This window comes from Heteronotia binoei, chromosome 17 (assembly GCF_032191835.1).
Source record: "Heteronotia binoei isolate CCM8104 ecotype False Entrance Well chromosome 17, APGP_CSIRO_Hbin_v1, whole genome shotgun sequence".
Lineage (NCBI taxonomy): Eukaryota > Metazoa > Chordata > Lepidosauria > Squamata > Gekkonidae > Heteronotia > Heteronotia binoei.
In genome coordinates this window covers 42,470,331-42,481,742 of record NC_083239.1, presented here as the reverse complement: position 1 = coordinate 42,481,742, position 11,412 = coordinate 42,470,331, and positions in this window count along the sequence as shown.

The window sequence follows — 11,412 nt, the reverse complement described above, 5'->3', positions numbered from 1 at the left end:
CCCGCCGGGAGATGCCGCAAAATGAGCCCCCTTGAGGCTTATGACGGCAGGGCTCGGGGGAAGCGAGCTAGACTGCTGTTCTTTTGAGGGGTTATAGAGTGTTTCGAGCCCGTCCCTGTGGCATCGGTCCCATCGTTGTAGGGCCCAGGGGGCCGGCGCAGCGGCCCGGTGAAGCAGCCTGTCGGTCACTTCCGGGTTCCTGTCCTGCATCTCGACCTGTGTTATTAGTGACAGGCTGCTTCGGCGGGCCGCTGCGCCGGCCCCCTGGGTCCCACAATGATGGGACCGATGCCACAGGGACGGGCTCGAAACACTCTATAACCCCTCAAAAGAACAGCAGTCTAGCTCGCTTCCCGCGAGCCCTGCCGCCATAAGCCTCAAGGGGGCTCATTTTGCGGCATCTCCCGGCGGGAGGGTGGCACCCGCATGGGACACATATCAAATGAAAGAGGGGGCGCAGGGCTATCAGAAACAGCCGGCGGAGGGAGTCGGGAGACCACCCCACTGGGGGATCCACACCCCGAAAGTGATGAAGGTGGCGCAGATAGAGCCAACAGAGCAAACAGGACAAAATAAATAGGCTGCATTATGCAGCACAGTTGAGAAAGTGCCTTATCCCATATACTGATGAAGTATATACAGGATTTGAGAACAAAATTGTTTCCGGCGGTGATATTTGGGGGATTTTGGGGGACGTCACAGGAAGTGCTGTGAAGTCACTTCCTGTTTCCGGCAGTGGCATTTGGGGGAAATGATGTCATTTGGGGGAAGTGATGTCACAGGAAGTGATGTCACTTCCCGTTTCCGGCAGGTGACGCGGGGGAAATGATGTCACAGGAAGTGGTGTCACTTCCTGTTTCCGGCGGTGGCATGACATCACTGGAAGTGACGTCACCGGAAGTGACGTCACTTCCTGTTTCCGGCGGCGCACGCGCACAGAGCGCGCGCACCCCTGCCTCCCCCCTTCCCCCCCAAGGTGTCCCTGGCTGGCCTTCAGACATTATGGTCACCCTAGCTGGCCCCTTATCTGTTCAGGCTGGACCTGACCACAGTGATTCATGCCACGGTCACCTCCAGAATAGACTATTGCAGTTAGGGTTGCCGATCCCCAGGTGGGTGAAGTATATAACTTAGAACACTCCGTGAGAGCTTTAGCTAATGCATAGGGTTGTCAAGTCCAATTTAAGAAATAGTTGGGGACTTTGGGGGTGGAGCCAGACATTGTGGTGGAGCCAGGAGACATTAGGGGTGGAGCCAAGATCAAGGCTGTGACAAGCATAATTGAACTCCAAAGAGAGTTCTGGCCATCACATTTAAAGGGACGGCACACCTTTTCAATACCTTCCTTCCATAGGAAATAATGAAGGATAGGGGCACCTTTTTTGGGGCTCATAGAATTGGACCCCCTGGTCCAATCGTTTTGAAACTTGGGGGATGTTTTGGGGAGAGGACAAAAAAATCAAAGGTACTTAACCCACCGTGAAAACCAGCTTCTATTATTAAATTATACAAGGTCAACAAAAATAAACACAAATTCCACCATCATAAATTACAAAACAACCATAACTTTTAGTCCTTTTTGGTTTTAACAATTTATTGATATCATATGATTACACAACTTAGTTATTTCTTAATTATCTCAATATTAATCCGTATGACATTTCAATCCTCCCTCCCTCCAATGTTGTATTTTAACAAATTATTAATAACATACAGTTACGATGTTTAGTTATATCTTTTCTATCCCTAACCCATATGATATTTTCAATCCCCCCTCCCTCCGTTATTAGACTTACCCCGAAGTTATATATTTAAATCTAAATATAAAGGTATCCCAAACCCATCAAAACACACTGTCTTTTTCTTCTCATTCATATTAAAAAATTGTCCAATGTCTTTTTACGTTCCATTCTAACTCTATATATTTTTTAAATTTCTTCCACTCCTTTTTAAACACTTCCAGATCATAGTCTCTCAAAGTTCTTGTTAATTTATCCATCTCGCTCCACGATAAAACTTTCACAATCCAGTCCCATTTCTCTGGTATTTTTTCTTGTTTCCACAGCTGCGCATACAGTGTCCTAGCAGCTGAGAGCAGATACCAAATTAAAGTCCTATCTTCTTTTGGAAATTTTTCTATTTGTAATCCTAGCAGAAAAGTCTCTGCCACTTTCTTGAAGTCATAACCCAAAATTTTAGAAATTTCTTGTTGTATCATCCGCCAAAAGTTTTTTGCTTTTTCACAGGTCCACCACATATGAAAAAAAGAACCTTCATGGTGCTTACATTTCCAGCATCTGTCTGACATCTTTTTACTCATCTTTGCCAGTTTCTTCGGAGTCATATACCACCTATACATCATTTTAAAACAGTTCTCCTTGATATTCTGACATGTTGATATCTTCATCGAGTTCTTCCAAAGGTACTCCCAAGTATCCATTTGAATTTCTCTGTTTATATTGATTGCCCATTTAACCATTTGAGATTTTACTACTTCCTCTTCTGTAGACCATTTCAATAATAATTTATATACTTTTGATATTAATTTTTCATTGTCTACAAGCAAAACCTTTTCCAATTCTGTTTGCTCACGTCTAATTCCATCAGATTGCATATCATTTTCCATCAGACTTTTTATTTGTTGCATTTGAAACCAGTCATATTTATTATTTAGCTCTTCTGCTGACTTTAATTCAACTTTCCCACCTTGAATCTTTAACAATTGATTGTATGACAGTACTCTTTCTTCCTCAGATTCAGCTGTTATTTTTATTACTTCTGCTGGCACTATCCAAAGCGGCTTCCTCTCATCACCATATTTCTTATATTTTATCCAAGTACTTAATAAAGTGTTTCTAATATAGTGATGAGAAAAAAACCCGTCCATCTTGTGTTTCCCATAATACAAATACGCGTGCCAGCCGAATTTATTCCCATGAGCTTCCAACCTTAAAGGTTTTTTATCCAACAGCATTATCCAATCCTTGATCCACGTCAAGCAAACAGCATCATGGTACAATCTTAAGTTCGGGAGCTGAAAGCCTCCTCTTTCTTTTGCATCTGTTAAAATTTTCATCTTAATTCTTGGTTTCTTCCCGGCTCATACAAAGTCAGAGAGCTTCTTTTGCCACTTATTGAATTGTTTGCTATCTTTCACGATCGGGATAGTTTGAAACAGATACATTATTCTTGGCAATATATTTATCTTAACTGCAGCAATCCTGCCCAATAAAGACAAATTAAGTCTGTTCCATTTTATCAAATCTTTGTCCATCTTGCACCAAAGCTTTTCATAATTATTTTTAAATAAATCTATATTCTTCATAGTTATTTCTACGCCAAGATATTTTACTTTAGAAGTAACTTTACACCCTGTCAGTGCCTGCAATTCATTCTGTCTATTTGGTTGCATATTTTTACATAAAAACATCGACTTCTCTGCGTTTATATATAGTCCTGCAATCTCTCCATATTCTTTTATCTTGGTTAAGAGCAACGGTGTTACTTGAATCAGATTCTCTATAATAAACACAATGTCATCTGCAAAAGCTTTATATTTATAAGAGAATCCTTTGATTTTTAATCCTTCTATTTCTTTGTCGTTTTGCTCTTGTTGTAATAAAATTTCAAGAGTCATTATAAACAACAATGGTGATAACGGACATCCTTGTCTTGTGCCTTTGCTTACCATCAATTCTCTTGTAAGGTCTGCATTTACGCACAATTTTGCTTGCTGTTCTGTATATATTGCTTTCGTCATTCTTATAAAATGTTCCCCTAAATTAATTTTTTCCATTACTGCAAACATAAAGTCCCAGTTCAAATTGTCAAAGGCTTTTTCCGCATCTACAAAAAATAAAGCCGCTTCTTTTTCTGGATGCTTTTCATAATATTCCACAACATTGATGACAGCTCTTACATTGTCTCTTATTTGCCTTTTAGGAAGAAATCCAGCTTGGTCTTTTTTTATAAAGTTTATCAGATATTGCTTCAATCGTTCTGCCAGAATTCTTGTGTAGATCTTGTAGTCATTATTTAATAATGAAATTGGTCTATAATTCTTTACATTTGTGACATCTTTGTCTTCTTTGGGGATCAACAAAATTACAGCTTCTTTCCATGTATTTGGAATTATCCCTTTTTCTCTTATTATATTGATCAGTTTCTGCAGTTTGGGTGTTATCTCATCTTTGAGGGTTTTATAAAATTTAGATGTAAATCCATCTGGCCCAGGAGCCTTACCTTCTTTCATTGCTTTTATTGCTGCTTCAATTTCAATCTTTTCAATTGGATCATTTAAAATCTTTTTCATATACTCAGTCAGGGGCGCTATTTGAATATTTCGTAGATACTCTTCCATTTTTTCTTTTCTATTTGTCACGCCTTTGAATAATTTTGCATAATATTTAAAAAATTCTCTTTTGATTCCGTCTTGGTCTACTATTTCTTTTCCATTCACCATAATTTTATTGATGATTTTATTTTCCTTTTTTTTTTTTCAACTGCCAGGCTAGGTACTTCCCAGGTTTATTCGCACCCTCAAACGATTTCTGTTGTAAACTTTTTAAATTCCATTCTAATTCTTTGTTCAGCAAATGCCTTACTTGAGATTGTAATATTGTAATTTCTTTTATTAACTTCTTTTTTCCTGGTCTTTTTTTCAATTCCCCCTCTTTTTTATTTATTTCATTTTGTAAAGCTAATAACCGTTCTTCTTTGGCCTTCTTATCTTTATTATTCAATGTAATTAGTATTCCTCTCATTACTGCTTTGTAAGTGTCCCAAACTGTTTGAAAGTTTACATCTTCAGTTTCGTTTATTTGGAAAAACGCTGCGGATTCCTTCTCTAAGAATGTCACAATGTCTTTATCTTGTAGTAAGTCCTCTAATTCTCCATCTTCTTGTTTTCCTTTGCAATTTTGTAGTCCAACAAATTGGGTTGTGATCTGCAAAAACCTTTGGTAGAATCTCTACTTTTTTAGTCATGAGGCCCAAGTTTTTGGAACCCCATAACATATCTATTCTAGAAAAAGAATTATGTCTTGCTGAGAAGAAAGTATAGTCTCTTACTTCTGGATTAAATTTTCTCCAAATATCTTCCAAGTTTTCTTGTTTTACTAACTCAAAAAAAGAATTTGGTAATTTTCCTTCTTTGTCTTTTTTCTTTTGGCTTGATCTATCAATATTATTTTGTATTGTCCCATTAAAATCTCCCATCATCAAAATCTGGTCGTACGACATTTCATCCAACTGTCGGTTGATGTTTTTAAAGAACTTGTCTTTTGCTCCATTAGGCGCGTACAATCCAAGTAACAAGGGTTTTTTTGCCCCCATTGTCACTTCTACTGCAATATATCTTCCTTCTTTATCTTTGAGTATCAGTTTTGGCTCTAATTGTTCTTTAATATAAAAGACTACCCCTCTTTTCTTTTGTTCTGCCAATGAAAAGAATTCCAATCCCAAATTTCTGTTCTTCAAATATTTACAGTCTTTTTGTTGTATATGAACTTCCTGCAGACAAATTATATTACATTTTTGTTTTTTAATCCAATGAAATGTTGCTTTTCTTTTTTGTGGTGAATTTAGTCCATTTATATTCCAAGATAGTAATTTGTACTCCATTATGGTGCAGAGTCTTTATTCTCCTCAAAAAAACTATACATCTCTTGTTCATTCTTTATTGTAATCCTTCTTCCATGCTGTTCAAAACCAAGACCTTCAGTGATTAATGACAGGAAGAAATATAAGAGACTAACAGAGAAATTGCGGGCAGAGGGTACAAGATACATAACTTTTAGTCCTTAATAGAAAAGAAAGCAATTATTTTAAATTTATTTATTTAGGATTTATATCCCGCCTTTCCCACGAAGTGGCTCAGGGCGGCTTACAACAGAGAGTCAAACATAAAATTAATAACATTTAGATGTATAAATATTTAAAACATTTAAACATTAAGCATCATAACAGAATATATAGCAGAAGTCTGGAAAGCTACGTTAAGTTTCTCGTCAGTCAGGTGTAAGCTAGCCAAAAGAGGGTTGTCTTGCAGGCCCTGCGGAATTTAACAAGGTCCCGCAGGGCCCTCACCTCCTCCGGCAGCTGATTCCACCATGTAGGGGCCATAACAGAGAAAGCCCTATCCCTGGTGGGCTTCTTTTGGCCCGGGGATAGCAAGAAGGTTTTGGGTTCCTGATCTCAGTACTCTCTGGGGAACGTGTGGGGAGAGACGGTCCCTCAGGTAGGCAGGTCCCAGGCCATATAGGGCTTTAAAGGTAATAACCAGCATCTTGTACCGAACTCGGTATATTACTGGGAGCCAGTGCAGAGACTGAAGACCCGGTCGTATGTGCCCCCATCTTGGGAGGCCCAGTAACAGCTGGGCCGCGGCACTCTGCACCAGCTGCAATTTCTGAGTTTGACACAAGGGCAGCCCCATGTAGAGGGCATTACAGTAGTCCAACCTCGAGGTGACCGTAGCATGGATCACTGTTGCTAGGTCGTCACGATCCAGGAAGGGAGCCAACTGCCTTGCCCGCCTAAGATGAAAAAAAGCCGACTTGGCAGTGGCTGCTATCTGAGCCTCCATTTTTAAGGAAGGCTCCAATAGTACCCCCAGGCTCTTGACCCTGTCCGCCGCCGTCAGCGGCGCACCATCAAAAACTGGCAGGGGGATTCCCCCCCCGGTCCCCGACGACGCAGACAAAAGACCTCTGTCTTCGCAGGATTTAGCTTCAGTCCACTCAGTCTGAGCCACTCAGCCACGGCCTGTAATGCCCAATCCAAATTTTCTGGGGCGCAGACCGGTCGGTCATCCATAAGCAGATAGAGCTGGGTGTCATCAGCATACTGGTGACATCCCAGCCCATACCTTTGGGCAATCTGGACAAGGGGTGGCATAAAGATATTGAATAACATCGGGGAGAGAACTGCCCCTTGAGGCACACCACAATCAAGTGCGTGCCTCTGGCACAGCTCCCCCCCAATCGCGACCCTTTGTCTCTGACCTTCAAGGAAAGAGGAAAGCCACTGTAGGGCCAACCCCTGAATCCCCGCGTCGGCAATGCGGCAAGTCAGTAGCCGATGGTCAACCGTGTCGAACGCAGCCGACAGGTCCAACAGCATCAGCACTGCTGAGCCACCACGATCCAGATGCCGTTGAAGATCATCTACCAGGGCAACCAACACCGTCTCCGTCCCATGGCCCGGACAAAAGCCGGACTGAAATGGGTCAAGGATGGAAGCGTCCTCCAGGAAAGTCTGTAACTGCATCGCCACTGCCCTCTCAATAAGTTTGCCCAAAAAGGGCAAATTTGAGACCGGCCGGTAGTGTGCCAATTGGGCCAGATCTAAAGATGTTTTCTTTAGGAGGGGATGGACCACCGCCTCTTTGAGTGGCGTTGGAAAGTGCCCTTCCATCAGGGATCTATTTATGATATCCCGTACAGGATATCTAAGGTCCCTCTGGCAAGATTTAATAAGCCAGGAGGGGCATGGGTCCAATTTGCAAGTTGTTGGGCGAGCAGATAAGAGAATCCTGTCAACTTCCTCCAGGCTGAGGGGGCTAAAGCCATCCAGAATGTAATCTGAAGACAGGCTCGGGGCCTCGGTTTCACTGTCACAAAACTGGCAGGGAGGTTGAGGCGGAGTGACACGATTTTATCAGCAAAAAATTTCGCAAAAGCCTCACAGCCTATTTCCAATTCAATAGAATTTGGTCTGCCTTGCGGCAGCGTTGTAAGTCCTCGAATTATATCGAACAATTGTGCCGGGCGCGAAGTTGCGGACGCAATCTTGGCCGCAAAGTACGTTTTCTTTGTGGATTTGATTGCCATCTCATAGGCCTTCAAACTCTCTCTATAAGATGTTCGGATCACTTCGTCTCGAGTACGCCGCCATTGCCTCTCCAGTCGTCTGAGTCCCCGCTTTAATTGCCGCAGCTCCCGGTCAAACCAGGGTGACGGCTTTGAGCGGGGGCGCAGAGGGCGCCTAGGTGCGATCACCTTGATGGCCCTGGAGAGTCCGTCGTTCCAGGGCTCTACCAGGTCATCGAGGGAATCGCCAGTGGGCCAGATATCCCGCAGGGCCATTAGGAACTGTTCCGGGTCCATCAAGCTCCGTGGGCGAGCTAAAATACGCTCTCCGCCTAAACAGGTTTGGGGTGACACATCCATATGAGCCTTGAGAGCAAAGTGATCCGACCATGGCACTGCTTCCATTGCAATATCGTTCACTGATACTCCCGCTGCGAAGACCAGGTCTAACATATGTCCCGCCTGATGAGTGGGTGTTGTAACAACCTGGGAAAGTCCTAGTGTCGCCATGGATGACACCAGGTCCATCGCCTGGCCGGAGGCCGCGTCGTCAACATGAACATTGAAGTCACCCAAGACCAATTGCCTTGGGCACTCCAACGCCCAGCCCGCCGCGGCCTCCACCAGAGATGGTAAGGGGCCGGACGGTGCGTTAGGCGGTCGGTACACCAGCCAGATCGCCAACCCCTCCCCAACATCTCACATCAGGCCGGCACATTCAATGCCTGGAATCTCCGGGGCCGGGAGAGCCCTAAAGGAGTAAGCCTCTCGTATGAATAGTGCCACTCCTCCCCCCCGCCCGCTAGTCCGGGACTGGTGAAAGACCGAGTATCCCGGGGGGGGTCAACTGGGAGAGAGCTACAGTGTCCCCCTCCCGTAACCAGGTCTTGGTCACGCATGCCAGGTCCATATCCTGTTCAGACAGGAATTCCCGGAGAATGGAGGTCTTATTATTAATGGACCTGGCATTGCATAACACCAGTGACGGAGGCGAGTGATTCAACCCAGCCCAACTACCTGTCACCGTCGGGATGGGACATAGGCTGGAAGGGGATCGAGCACTGTAATGTCTCGGTCTCCTTCTCTTATGATTCAATAGCACCAAGAGTCTTTCTTTTCATCCTATGGTAAAACTTCCCATCTTATTCCATGCAATCCTGGTGTAGTACTCCAGATGTTTAATGTCTGTCCAAAGATACAGCCAATAATCCAAGTTTCCAAGGACAAGGTCGTACTGAACCCTTGTTTCGCGTGAGCTTCTTCAAGCTGCAACAATCCTCTTAGCAATTTCTCTTGTTAGGCCAAACAGCCAGCATATTTGAAGGACAAATATAACTTTTAATCCTTATACAATACCCGCTGCCCTCCCACTCTGTTCAATACAAACATGCCAAGAAATCGCTTTCATACATAGCTTAGAATGATCAGCAATTCATGGAGTTTGGATGGCCGGCTCAGCGGCGGCAATGTGTGGGGAGGGGACAAGAGAACTTATGCGGACAGAGGGGTGCGGTTCTTGGAGAAGAGCCCTTGGGAAGCACCTGAGAAGAGCTGGTTCAGTGAGGTCCCATCAGCGATTTACATTTGTCTTCCCAGCATGTTTGCCGTGAATGTTTGTGATGAACAGAACAGAACGTTTGCAATGAATGGAACAGAACAGAGTAGCTTATGGAACTCGCTGCATTTTTGTTTTTTTGCCAGTCCTTTCCTGTTAGCCTCAGCCATTTACTGGACTGGATTATGGGACCATATCCACACACATCCAGCCCAACGAGAGGGCCAGCGTCTCTCTCTGCCGGGGGCATTGGTTCTCCTCCGGTCCTTGCCTTTCTGCAATATGAGCTGCATTATTGTTGTCCCTCAACAGTAACATTCACCCATACTTTTCACAGCTAGGGACATCTTTTTTTCAGTTCTGTTCCCAAGCTGACAGTCACTAGCACTACCCAATTTTTGCCTCCCTATACTTTGTTGAAGGCTCTCAGCCCTTGCTAGATGTTGTAAGCAGGGCTTACTGTTTTTTTTTTTAAAGCAGAAACTCCTCCTTTTTAAAAAAAAAAGCCTAGAGAGGAGGTGGCTGAGAAGTGATATGATCACCATCTTCAAGTCCTTGAAGGGCTGTCATATAGATGATGGGCTGGAATTGTTTTCTGTGGCCCCAAAAGGTAGAACCAATGGGTTGAAATTAAATCAAGAGTTTCTGGTTCAACATTAGGAAGAACTTCCTGACCGTTAGAGCGGTTCCTCAGTGGAACAAGCTTCCTCGAGAGGTGGTGGGCTCTCCTTCCTTGGAGGTTTTTAAACAGAGGCTAGATGGCCATCTGGCAGCAATGAAGATTCTGTGAATTTAGGGGGAGGTGTTTGTAATGACCCTGGAGGTCCCTTCCAACTCTATAGTTCCTTTGTGTATTAGGCCACACACTCCTGATGTAGTTCTTAGTACAGGGCCTACTGTAAGCTCCAGGAGGATTGGCTACATCAGGGGGATGACTCACCCCAGCACCCCCCTTTAGGCTGCCAAGCCCCCGGACTGGGTGGGGTTCTCCTGGCCATTGGGCTGGCGGGGGGAACCTCCCCAGGTGTCTCTGGTGTGATGACATCACCTGTAAGTGACATCATCGCACTAGCGACATCACACGGCGGCTGCTCTCGGCGTTTTTGAGAAAACTCTATGGTTTTCCCAGACACTCTAGCAATTTGGGAGGGAAAACTCTATGGTACAATAGGGTTGCCGAGTCCCCTGCCAGAGGATGCCGGGGACTTAGGAACCCTACGCTCCTTGTTTAGTCTCTCTATCAGGGTTGCCTTTAAGATTTAGGTACTTCCGTGCTGGGAAGTCATGGACGGGGTTCTTATCTGTTTCCTAGCTCCTGTATAAATCGATGGTGCAGTCTCATTTGGAATACTGTGTACAGTTCTGGTTGCTGCAGCTCAAAAAATATATTATAGCACTGGGAAATGGGCAGGGGAAAAGTGCAGAAAAGGGCAACTAAAATGATTAAGGAGATGGAACACTTTCCCCATGAAGAAAGATTAAAGAGGCTAGGGCTGTCGGAGAAAAGTTAAAGAGCTTGGAGAAATGATGACTGAAGTGTTACATGAGAGAGGTTTACAAAATTATGCACGGGATAGGGAAGGTAAAGAAAGGTGTACTTTTCTCCCTCTCTCACAATACAAAAAGTTGTGGTCATTCTACGAAATTAATTAGCAGAAGGGTTACAACAGATAAAAAGGAAGCATTTCTTCACCCAGAGAGTAATTAACACATGGAATTCACTGCCACAAGGAGTGGTGGTGACTACAAGCATAGATAAATTCATGGGGGGCTGAATATATATGGAGAAGAGGTCCGTGAATGTCTGTTAGCCACAAGGGATAGATGGAACCTTCTGTCTAGGACAGTGATCCTCTGTATTCTTGGTGCTTGTGGAACAACAGTGGGAGGGCTTCTGGAGTTCTGGCCCTGCTGGTGGACCTCCTAATGGCACCTGGGTTTTGGCCACTGCGGATGGCCCACTGGCCTGATTCAACATGGCTTCTCTTACATTCTCATCTCTCTCTACTGTGTCCTCATTTTGCCTGTCTCTGCCCCAAAGAGGAC